The sequence below is a fragment of the Gavialis gangeticus genome, unplaced genomic scaffold (genome assembly GCF_001723915.1).
Source record: "Gavialis gangeticus isolate Ggan-Ray unplaced genomic scaffold, GavGan_comp1, whole genome shotgun sequence".
Lineage (NCBI taxonomy): Eukaryota > Metazoa > Chordata > Crocodylia > Gavialidae > Gavialis > Gavialis gangeticus.
This window is the reverse complement of record NW_017729022.1, coordinates 42907780-42920760: the sequence shown is the minus strand read 5'-3', so window position 1 is coordinate 42920760 and position 12981 is coordinate 42907780. Positions and strand designations below refer to the sequence as shown.

The window sequence follows — 12981 nt, the reverse complement described above, 5'->3', positions numbered from 1 at the left end:
GCCAGATAAGAAGCCATACTTAAACCTTGCCAGACAAGATATTTTTTGTCTTTAGTTTCCTTGGGCATAGGGAAACCTTTTAGGGCTCAGCTAGTAGGCTGAGTAGAAGTTACGTTTTTGGGCCTAAGATGAAGAGTAAGGTCAGATTGTGGTTATGATATTTTCTGTTGTTTGTTTGTTCTTATATCTCTTCCTGTATCTAAAATATGGTTAGTGATTTCTTACATCCCTTGTTGCATCTTTGTTATCTTTTATCACATACTTATTGCCAATTATAACTATGATTTCAGAGTATTGGATTGTACAAGCAGGGGGGATCTAAAATTTCTGAGCTCATAATTGGACAAGGGTCTTCTAGCTAGCAAAATCCCTTCAAGAACTAGGTGAGACAGGAGGTGACCTTTAGAGCATCTCAGTCTGTTCTCGGGTGTAAATAGTTGTCTAAGAGTCAGAGGGGTGTGGGACTGGAAGTGTGAAAGGTCCTCCAACTGTGTGTCTTAAGGACGCTTGACCACATCAGGGGTCAGCGTGTCACGGGGTTTATGAAGAAGCAGAGGATATGAGAAAGTCATAATGTCCTAGGATGGGGCTTTCTAACTTTTGACACTCTCTCACAACATTCTCATTAATGAGCTAAGTAACTACTACTAGACGAAAGTAAGGTAAGGCATACATAACTGATTGATTCATCTTGCTTAATGAGTAGTCATAAATGGCCTAATGTCAAGCTGGGAGGAAGTATCAAGTAGGATCCCCCAGGGGTCTGTCCTGGTATTGTTTAATATCATCAGTAGTCTGCACTACTGGCTAATAGGGTCTGGAAGTAGGCTGAACACATCAAGCTGCAGAATAGGAGACTGCAGGCTTGCAGAAACTATAGCCTAGCTGTGAGCAGTGAAGCCTGATTACATCTCTTCCAGGTGGACTGGGCCAGCTGATGTGAATAATTGGATATTCAAAGGAAGATAAAGACACCCACAGAGAGAGAGAGGAAGAAGAGGAGAGGGAAGACTGCAGATGATGGAGAGAGATAGGAAAGGTGCTCAGTTAGCAGCTGCAACACCAGACTAGGGCACTCTCACAGGGTCTAAAAGAAGATTCAGGGACTGCAAGACCAGAAGCAGCAACACCACATCAGGAAACTGAGTCAGAGACAGACTGAGAAGGAAGACTGCAATGTGGAGAAAGCAAAAGGGAGGCAACTTCTCAGGAGCTGGAGAAGACTCAGGACTTTGAATGCTACCTGTACTAGCTACCCGAAGTCTGAGGTGTTGAGTTCTGATTTATGTCTGTGATGGTCCATGAAAGGCTGTGATGGTCCATGAGGAAATAAAGAGCTGAATGAAGTTTATGGACTGCTTGAACTAATCAAGTCCCCAACCCACTATGTGATGATTTTGATGATGGAACTGAGGGTACCATTAGCAAAATTGTGGACCACGCCAAGTTGGATGGAGTGGCAGATACCCCAGAGGATAGAGCTAGCATCCAGAATGACTTGAATAGAGAAATGGTCTGCAATCAACCAACTGGGAATCAACACGTGCAAGTGCAAATTCCTGCATTTAGGACAGAAAAATTATATTCATAAATACAGACTGGTGAATGGGTGGTTATACTGCAGTACTACAGAGGAGGACCAGTGGACACTAACTGAATATGAGCCAAGAGTGTGTTCTTCTCGCACAAATAAAAGCCAACAATATACTGGGTTCTATTATCAGATGTGTCGCTTGCAAACCAGGGGAAGTAATTCTCTACTGGGCAACAGTGAAGCCTCACTTAGAGTCCTTTGTCCAGTTTTGGGTCTCACACTTCAGGAAAGGAGTAGACAATTTGGAAAGAGTCTTGTGTAGAGCAACAAAAATGATTAGGAGCCTGGAAGGAAAGAGTTGTGAAGAAAACCTGAAAGAGCTGGGAACTTTAATCTGGTGAAAAGAAGACTGAAGGTGGATTTCATAAGTCTTCAGATACATGAAGAGCAATCATAGGATGGAAATGGACTTCTCTCTGTGGCCACAGGGTACAGGACTAGGAACAATGGTGTCAGACTACAGCAGAAGGAGTTCTAGGAGGAGTTTGGAGATTAGGAGATTTGGAGATTACTTTCTGACTATGTGTGTGGTCAGACATTGGAACAGGCAACGTAGAGAAACTGTGGAAGTTTTCAAGAGTAGGTTAGATGCTGAGGTGGGATGGTTTAGTCAGCGATAAACCTGCCTTGAGTAGGGGCCTGGGCTACATGACCTTGTGGGGTCTGTTCCAGCCTGACTTTCCTATGATAGTGCTGGAACACTTGAGGATTATACAGAATGGAAAGAAGTTTTATTCACCACTGCCCCGTAAAAAGCCAGCATTAATCATCAGTTACAACAAAATGGCACCAGAAAAATCACAGCCTTCCTCCACTCTTAGACATGTAAATAGTGTTGCATTTGTTGCTAAAATATGAACCTTTTAAATTCCATCAGAGTCTCTGATCAGACACTGATGCAGAAGAAGGCAGAATTGTGTAAGAGAGCATTCTGGCAAAGTTCAATAAAAGCTTAGTGAACATGTCAAGACATTTATTTTCCCAAACACTTTTTGCCCCACTCTTTTGCAAAACACGTTTCTGTTTTAAATTTTGGTCATAATCATAAATCTTTATGTGTGTCGGGCCAACAAAATAAATGGTCATAATATCCGGGTCATTTTCATACAAGGTTTTTTTTATGCTTAATGAAAAGCATTAGCTTGTCTGGTCAACCACTTTTATGTCCTCATTTACTTAGTATTATCAGTGACTTTTTTATCCTGGAATTGCCATATAAAGTTATTAATTCTCTGCAAGTCTGTCTTTATCATTGCCATTGTAAAAGGCAAACACATTACCACTTTATTACTTCATTCTTAATGATACACTTGTTAAAGTTTTCTATTATTGTGGCATTAACACTGGTTTCTACAAGTTATCCATCCTAGTTTGCATTGGTTCAGTTTACTACCATTACTGAAATGTGAAAGCTGTTTACTACCATTACTGAAATGTAAAAGGATTTTATAATACACAAATGTATATAAATCACCATTCTGCTATTTAGAGCACTATATCAAAAATGTCTAAAAAAGTAATTGCCAAAATTTGAATAGCCTACATCAAATAAACTAAGAATAAACTCATCTATCATGTTACAAAAGACCTGGCATCCACCTGAGGGGGTATTAGCTTCTCTGTTCACCCAGTTCAAGGTGGAAGCACTGCCATTTCCTTCTCAAATCCTTGTGGGTTATTATATTTACTCACATATCACATGCACCCTTTTCCCCAAAAAACAAGCCTACAAAATTGGGGTATCTGTTTTAAACTGACTTTCTTTTCTGGAAAAGAAGCATGGAGACGCTGTACTTTTCTCTAGGCCAGCGTGGAAGTAATGGTGGAATCCATCTTTAACCCTGTCATAGTCACTGATGAGTTGATATCAGTTTTGGCTGAACAGCTGAAACTTTTTCCTGAGGCAGCCCATTAACTCACTGACAGTGAGTTACTGCATGCTGTACTCTCTCTGCTGTGACTCTAGAAAAAAATATCTACATTCTTCCATCCAAAAATAAGCTGCATGTTGTTCTTGAGGGTTTGTGGTGTATGAAGAAATATAATACTTTTTTTGCATTGTTTGTTCCCTTGGGTACTTACAACTTGATTGCCATTGTATGCTTCTGTATCTTTTCTTGAATTAAAGTTTGACTGACGGGCCTGTAAATCTCCAACTTGTCCTTTTTTCCTTCTATTAAAGATGGGCACCTTATTCATCCTTTTGTAGTCTTTTGTGATCTCACCACCCTCCATGAGTTCTCCAAGATAACAGCCAATGGCTCTGTGGTTACTTCAGCCAATTAATTGCTGGAGCATTCTAGGAGGAATCTTGGGTCCTGCTGATTTGAAAACCTCTACCTTACCTAAGTAATCACTAACTTTCTTTTCTTATTATAGGCTGAGTACTGACCCTCCCTGCACCCCTTTGATGCTAACTGTGCTTGTCATCTGACAATTGACCTTTTTTGTGAAGACTGAAATAAAAAAAGGCATTGAACATGTCAGCCTTCTCCACAGTGTTCATTATTAGCTTCATCTCCACATTCAGTAAGGTATCTACAATATCTTTGGCCCATTTTCTTTCTTTTAACATATTTTTAGAATGCTTTTTTGTTACCTTTTTTGTCTCCTGTTATAGATGTATCTTAATTTGACATTGATGTTTCTAATTTTGTTTCCACATACTTTACTCTTATACTCATCTTTAGTAACATGGCCAGGTTTTCAGTTTTTGTAATATTCTTTTTAAGTTTCATCACTAAAGAACTGGTATAGCCAAGCAGCTGTCTAGTCCAAAAATGATACATTTTTGGTCAGATCTATAAAAAATCCTCAAATGACATTTTTTTTGAGTCGGGAATATCAAAATGCTCCATTTCAGTGGAAATATAATCCAACTTTTTTATTTTCTTTAAAATTTCAGTATTTTAAATGGATGTCCTGAATCAACATTTTAAAAAACCCCAAAACAACAACCTGGAATTGAAATTTTTTTCACTCAGTCAAATTCTGTTCTTTATATAATCCTATAAAAATCATCAATATATTAATCCAAATGAATAAAGCTGGCAGGTTTGGGTCTACCATTTATTTCTCTCCATTCTACACCCCTCAGGTGGAAAATAACATCTTTACTTCCTAAGTTAGGCAAAAGGTAGGACAGGGTAGAGTAGCACCTTAGGATCCCTATACACATGCATTAAGGCTGCTTCGATGTGCTGTAATTATTGTGTTGAAGCAGACTCAATTAATTGAGTCTGTTGGAGCGTGGTAATTACTGTGCTCCAGCAGACTCCAGTATCATGTGTATCAGCGTCCCTGCACTGAAAAATGGCGGTGGGGGCAATTTAACTAAAGCTCATTCAATGAGCACATGTGTCTCTAGCACATGTATAAATGCCCTTATAGACCAACTTGTTCAGAGGCCTGAGCCTTTGTAAGCTACAGCTTATTTCATTTGATTTCATAGATTTCAGATACATTAGGACTGTAGGGAACCTTGTGAGATCATCAGGTCCATCCCCTGCCCAAGGGGTAAGAAGTCAGCTGGGGTCAGATCACCACAGCAAAATAAGCATCAAAGCATTTCTTAAAGGTATCCAGAATAGGTGCTTGCAACACTTTTGTGGTGAGTCTATTCCAGACTCTGGAGGTTTGGATGGTAAGGAGGTTTTTCCTTATGTCCAATCTAAAACAGTCTTCCAGCAGTTTGTGACCTTTAGAATTTGTCTTCCCTTGGAGTGCCTGGGTGAACAGAGATTCTCCCAGTTCATGACGCACATCCCTTATATACTTATGGGCTGCCAGCAAGTCACCCCGGAGCCCTCACTTCTCCAGAGTAAAGAGTCCCATGCCTCTCAGCCTCTCCTCATAAGGCTTGTTCTCTTGACCTCTAATCATGCATGTAGCTTTCCTCTGGACTCTCTTGAGCTTCTCCACATCCTTTTTAATGTGTGGAGCCCAGATTTAGATGCAGTACTCCAGCTGCGGCCTCACCAAGGCTGAGTAAAGCAGGAAAATGATTTCTTGGGTCTTGAGATGGATCAGTAGATGCAAATCAGAGTTTTATTTTCTTTTCCAGCTGTGGCATCACATAGGTGGTTCATGTCCATCTTGTAGTCAATCATGACCCCCCAAGTCTTTTTCATTCATGGTGCTAGTGAGTGTAGCACTGCCAAGCCTATAAGTATGATGTGGGTTTTTTTCTCACTTTGCATTTCTCCATGTTGAATGTCATCAGGTTTTGATCCACCCACCTTGTGAGCCTGTCCAGGTTGTCCTGAATTGCCAGCCTATCCTGTAGTGTGAGAGCATTGCCCCATAATTTGGTGTCATCTGCAAATTTAGCTAGTCCACTTCTGACACTTAAATCAAGATCACTTATGAATATATTAAAGAGTACTACTCTGAGTACTTAGCCCTGGAGAATGCCACTGGTCACCATGCACCATGTTGACTTGGTTCCATTGACTATCAGGCTCTGGGTCTGACCACAGAGCCAGTTCCCCCACCATCAGATCATAAGATTGTTGAGGCCACAGTTCCCCAATTTTACCATGAGGACATCGTGAGAGACCAAGTCAAAGGCTATTTTGAAATCTAAATATATGACAGCCTCTTCTCCCTTGTCCAGGTGATGCATCACCTGGTCATAGAAGGAAATGAGGTTGGTCAGGCAAGGCCTACCCACAATGAAGACATGTTGGCTGTCTCTTGGAATGTTGCCTTCCATTAGCGTGTGGTTGATGGTTTCTTTGATCACTTTTTCCAAGATCTTTCCAGGGACTGAGGTCAAACTTATTGGTTTGTAGTTCCCTGGATCTTCCTTCCTTCCTTTCTTGAAGACAGGCACCACACTGGCCCTCTTCCAATCTTCAGGAACCTCTCCCAAGTGCCACAAGTTCTCAAATTTCCTTGCCATTGGTCTTGCTATGATGTCGGCTAACTCTTTTAGCACTCTTAGGTGCATTCCATCCAAGCCAGCTGACTTGTGGATGTCCAGCCTCTCAAGCTGTTTCCTCACAAGATCTTCACCAATTATAGGCATGTGATCACCCTTACCCTGGTAGTCCTGTGTCTTGTCAGGCAGGGTGGCAGGGTCTCAAGTTGCCCTCCTTGGGTGCCAATCTGTGATGAAGTTTCATATAAGTTTTACTGACATCCCAGTGCACAGGGCTCTGGGACCACACCAGAGTCTCAAACTGGCTCCAGTATCCTAAAGCTGGTCCTGAAACTGATAGTCAGTGCCAGGCCCATACAAGATTCTCACACCAGCTCCAGTGCAGTTCTGGGGCTGAGACTCACAACCAGCTAATGGTTGGTCCTAGCCCCAGGACAGTACCAGTTCAAGCTAAGCTGTGGGCACCCAGCTTTCAATTTACCAGAGCAGGGAGAGCCCAGGATTATGATCCCAGGCTCCCCTTCCATTGGCCAGTAGTACTGGCATGATTACAATGATCTGATTCCCAACTTCAAAATGGTGTGTCCTGCCATACATTTTGTGTCATGGCAGGAGATGTGATTGTTGAGATTTGGGGATCAGATCTCACAGCACCATTAAATGAACATGTTCCAGGGACCTAAGGAGCCACCCTGCCTTCTGCCAACTTCCGAGTTACATGGCTAACTACTTCTCTCTTTAGTTATGTGAATGTAGGTGAAGAATGCTCTATTACCTAGTCTGTGTGTATCTTACTGTGTGTTTACATATTTTAAAAATACTTTATCTTTAAAATATCATGGAGTTTACTTCTGCAAATAAATAACATTATCTTTGCATTTCTCTGCAGGTAGTTCAAATTATTGTTAGTACTGTGAATAAAATTATGTAGTTCCCTAATCAATGAGACATTTTTCAGGTCAACTGCTGTAGCTTTGATTGGTTTTCAACCATAATTCAGTAACAGTGAGGAGAGGGTATATCTAAATACTTCACTAAGAGTAAAAAATGAAATTAAAATGCTTTATGTTGTTAGAAGCTTCAAGTTTTGACATTTATGAACTATTTATGAGGTTTTTTATCACCGTAATGTCTTTGTAAATAGACTACATTATGATATTAATTATATTCTTCCTTACTGAAAGCAAATATATCCTCTCTATAATGTACAAGTGTACCTTAGTGATTCTTATTCCTCTGTCTTTCTCCAATACATAGGGCTTATTTCATGCCATACGAAAGAATATATGATGAATGGGTATAGAGTTTGGAAATGGGAAAGCCTTATCTTGCCTACAATTTTCTGCCAAGGCCCACAGAGAATGGAGACAATATAAGCCCACTTAATTCAAAACATCTCTGAATCAATTACTGTGGCTTCTTGTGCTGGCTACTCAGTTGATGTCAGACAATGGACCTCTGACTTTGGTGGCCCTCTACCAAATCATTCCATCCAAGGATTTTGGCTCCTGGCCCTATTCACCAGTAATGGAATGCAGAGGTTAGACCCAACATCAGATTTGATGGTACAGGATATAACAGATATGGACCTTTTTTTAACTAACTCTCTTTTTTTCAGTTGTGCATGTAACTACAGTTTTACATATAAAATCCTCTTAGGATGTAATAGAGGATCTCTATTAAGAACAAGATTTTATAGATGAGAGTGCCACTTTAAGAAGTCAGGCAGTATGCTGAGTTACTGGCAGGTAGGTTCAGGCCTAATTAGAGAGTCAGCTGACTCAGGAGCCAGCAGGTGAGGCTAGGCCTGATCAAGAGAGTCACCTGATTGACACAGAGACACCTAACTGGAGGAGGGCTGGGTATGAGCCCAAAGCCTGAGAGCAAGGCTGGCAGTAACATCTTGGGAGCTGATGAAGGAACATCACCCAGCAGGAAGGCTGCCACTTCTGACTGCCAGCAAGGAGAGTGATATTTGGATGTTTGGGTAGGAACTAAGGAGATGGAAGAGGTTCCTGGGTGCCCAGTGTGGGGTCCAGAATCCAGAGAAAGGGGCTGAGTGCCTGGGGCCTGCTGAGAGGCCAGATGAGCCCTAGGAAGGAGGCTGTGTGTACAGGGGCCAAGAGAGAGGCCAGGCCAGCCCAGAGAAATGGGTTGTGTGGACAGGGGCCTATTGAGGTGCCAGACAAGCCCTGGAAGAGTGGCTGAGGGTTAGAGGGCCTGTTGAGGATCTAGGAGAGCCCTGATAGAATGGGTCAGATGTGTGAGAGACCTAGGAAAGGGCCTGGATGAACCCAGTGAGTGTGGCAGAGCACAGGAACCTATTGAGGGTTCTGGATGAGCCCCGAGAAGGAAAGGAGGCTGTGGTAAGAAGATCTATTGGGAGCTCTGGGTAAGCCCAGAGACGGAGGGAATGATCTATGGAGGGACCTGAGAAGGTGAACCCACAGAGAGGAGAGGGCTGGCTGCTTGGGGACTGACCCTGGGAACTTCACCTGGTCCAAGCTGGGGCCAAAGCCCAGGAAGGGCCAAAGGGTGAAAGTGCACACCATGAGAGACTGCTGGAACTGTGAGCATGGAGTCTCAACTTGCCTGGAGGGGAGTCAGGGCCTAGGAGAGGCCAAAGGCTCCTGTGGGGGGGAGCACAGCTGAGGGAGAGGGATCAGGCAGTGGGTAGCTCAGGATGATGATGGCTGGTGCTAGGCTTTCTGAAGAGGGATCAAGGACAGGGATCTGTGAGTGATCTGGGGGCCAGAGATGGAGGAATTAGAGTGGACATGGAGCTAGGGCCAGGGGGATCAGTGGTTAGCAGCTTAGCAAGGGTGTAGGACATCAAGGGGGAGCCCAGAGAGAAACCTATAAGATCAGGAAGGCCTGAAGATCAGTTCTGGGTAAGGCCTGAAACTGTACCCAACTGGAACTGGTTAGCATGGCGGAGCTGCCTGTGGGAGGGCAGCCTCCATGAAATGCCATGCATGGGCCACTCCAGGGAAAAGTGAGGATGGGGCTCCAGAAGGCCTCAGCTCTGATTGCCTTGTGGGTTACCCTGTGGAAAGGGAAGGCTAGGGGAGCACACCCCAATGGAAAAGTACTTGTCAAGGAAAACCATGTGGACCATGGGGGTCTACAGACCCAGTGATGAGCCAGGAGAGATCAGGACCATGTAGGTACAGAATACCAGTGAGGGGCTAGGAAGAGCCAGGACTGCCTGGGTCCAGAGGCCCAGTGAGGGGCTAAACAAGACCAGAACCATGTGGGCCTAGATGCCCAGTGGGCTAGATTAATCAGAGGGGCCTGAGCTACATAGTAAAGCCCAGTGAAGATAGTAGGATAAGAGGGGTCCAGCAGTGTAGCAGTTGTCCAGGAATGGAATGCAAGACCAGACGGGTCCAAGGGCTGGATAGTGAGACCCAGTGAAGGGCCTGTGGCACATAGTGGGGCCCAGCAAGCACAGTGAAACCAGAAGAGTCCACTAGCCCAGAGTGAAGCTGGGAGAAATGCCTAGGGGCCTGGTAGCTTAGAGAGTGGTTGTGAGTGAGTGTGGGGTCTCGGGGATCAGAGAGGCACCAGAGGAGAGACTAAGGGATCTGGCAATCTGAGTGGGGCTGAAAGAGACCACGGGGTCACAAGGCCCAGTGATAAGTAATAAGTAAAGCATATGTAAGGATGCCATCTGCAAGGCATGGGACATGGTGTAGGGGAGGTGTGGAGTCATGTGACTGGCCCATAAGGCCATGACCACAATTCAGGTGGTCATTATAGTAAGATCAGGGAAGCTTCCTGCAACATATATCTATTAACATCAAGGCCTGGCAGGTGAGAGCAGGGCAGACTGCCCTTAGAGCAGGGTAATTCCAAAATTTTTGGGAGGTACCCTGTGACAGTGAGATTGAAATAACTGATGAACAAGGAAAAATATTGATTGTAATGCTTACTTCAGGAACAGTTATTGTGAAAATAAATTCATTTCAGTTTTATCAAACCTGCATGAATGCTAGTCCTTATTGTGCATCTCCTGTATTGCAATTTGTAGCACTAAGCAGGTGCTTTGGGGCATAGCCTTTACTACACTTGGCCTCATTTTCTCTACAGCTAAAGATTCTCTTTGGGAGATCTAGTTCTTTTACTCTAAGGTGCAAGATATGAAGAACCCAGGTACACGTTCATCATAAACATTTAACACAGTGGTGCTCAATCTTTTTGTGTCCAGGACCAGATTGGTAGTGCCCAGTCCCTCCATAGGCTGGATCTGGCTGGTGGACCTAATCTGGCACCCATGACATGTGCAGTGGAGCCGTATCTGGCCATACAGTGGGGACCTGGTGGTACAGCCCAGCCCCAATCCAGCCATGTGGGGAAACGGGATTTGGCCTGCCCCCAGCCTGGCCTGGTGGTGGGGTGGGGACATGGCCTCACCCCAGTCAAACCCCATGGAGGAAGTGAGCATGGCCCAATCCCACAAGAAGAAGGTATGGCCCAGCCCCAACCTGGATGAAAAGAGTGAAGAGGGCATGGCCTGCCTCTGCAGAGAGGGAAGGGGCATGGCTTGGCCCCGGATCAGCCACACAGGGGGAGAGGGCTTGCCCTGGCCACAATCCAACTACATGGGGAAAAGAGGCTTGTCCCAGCCCTGATTTAGCCATGTAGAGGGAGGGTTGTGGCCCAACACTGAGCCACCACACCGGGCTTGGGATTTGGAAGCAGGGAGGGATGGTAGTATTAACTGCCACTTGTCCCCTGCTGTCAAATTTCCCAAGTCATGAGGGAGCCCTGTGAGAGAGTTTCCAAGGCTACATAGGTCTTTCACCCATTGACCAGAGGATCAACACTCCTGGCTTAGCATCTTCATAGCAATAACACAGTGGAAGGGCTAAAGTAGTAACACTTACTACTTTCTTCCCAGGACTAAGTTTGCCTTGCTGGCATGGGAAGATCTCTACATGTGCATCTGACCTACTATGCCAAAGACTTAAAATGCCACATGTAGAAAATGTTTTTTTCTTATCCAGGATATTATCTCCCTCTGTATATATTGGCTTATATACAGAGTAGGTGTGTATATACCTGTAGATGTGTGGGACATAATTACAGCACGTCAGAGCAAATTCGATTAATCATTTCAGCAACCTCAGTGTCTTGTGTATTCAGTGTCCCCACGCTTCAAAACAGTGGGATAGAAACTGATTTGATACTAACAAACTATGATGGGGGAGGGTTTCTTGGCAATCAGAAAAGGAAAATAAATTAACACTTGTAAACACTTGATTAGTAAATTATTTATCAACAACACAAGTAGATCTCTTTAGAAAAAAATATTTTATAGAAGAAACAGTGTCTATATAACTTATTTTAAAAACATGTAAGTTGCAGTCAGTATTTTACAGTTATGATTTAAAGCACCCACAGATTTTTGTTGTCAATATTTGCATGCCCAACTTTTGTCATGTTTCAAAAGTTCTGAGTACTTGTGGATCCCGCAGACCTCAAATGGATTTTTTCAGGCTCCTCTTCTTTGAAAATTAGGTTCTAGGTATATCAGCCAGGCTTCCATAAAATTAAGCTTCCCAAACTCAGTGTCCACATTTGCAAAATTGAGTTTAAATTGATGGCAAGTGTGCCATTATTTTTCTTTTTTCAGATACCTCTTTAATCACTGCATTCTTTGCCTTATGTCATCCCATCAAGACCAATTTGTTCCAGTTGTCTGATATCTTTCAGCATTATATGACTTGAAGAAACCCAAAATAGCTTTTTTACCACCTTCCTGAGTGATGCTCTCTGCTTATGCCCAGCTCCATCTGTCCTCACACAGCTACTGCATCTGTGTTGTTTCTCTATCCACTGATAGAATTTCAAACTGAAGCAAAGCCAAGAGTGAGTCATTCAAAATCAAATAATATTAAGCAATTATTTGAACAGATCAATGAATGAGATGAGGAAAACCCTTTTCAAAATTCCAATATTCAGTCATGCCTTTATTTTTAGATGAAATGCATTTAAAATTTTGAATTATCACAGCATGCCAATAGTTAAAATGAAGATAAAAAATTATAACTATTTACATTCTGATTTCCAAATGGGTTGGGCAGGGGATTGATTTATTCCCTTTCCTTAAACAAGATTTTGCAAGACATGAAGTCCCTGCTCTTACACTGATATCAGTGCATTTCATTTATACTTCTTTTAGGGTTTTTTTTCTTTATTTTGGGGTTTTGTTTGTTTAACAAAGTTTGTACATTTTATCAAATTTGTACTCCAGTGACTATTTGCTTTGGAATTTTTAGATGGGATACTTAAGATCTGAACAGTACTAGAGATGTGAGTAGTGGGATGAATTTGATTCAGATTCGGCCCAATTTGGGGGACAGTGATTTGATTTGCTGAGTCGGATCACTGCACTGATTCAATTCAGCCAAATTCAAATCTGAAAATTCAATGCTGATTTGGAGAATCAGCGATTCGGCCATAGACATAGCTTTTATACACACACATATATATATATATA

General features: G+C 43.0%; 1 protein-coding gene across 2 annotated transcripts in view; it reads left to right on the top strand.

Annotated features, from left to right (window-relative positions):
- The window catches only part of MGAT4C (MGAT4 family member C), a 302395-nt gene that overhangs the window by 99967 nt on the left and 189447 nt on the right, over positions 1 to 12981 (top strand). For both annotated transcript variants that reach the window (XM_019514823.1, XM_019514822.1), the window contains one exon: positions 3974 to 4128. The gene's annotated coding sequence lies outside the window, so the exon portion shown is untranslated. The remainder of the gene's footprint in view (positions 1 to 3973; positions 4129 to 12981) is intronic.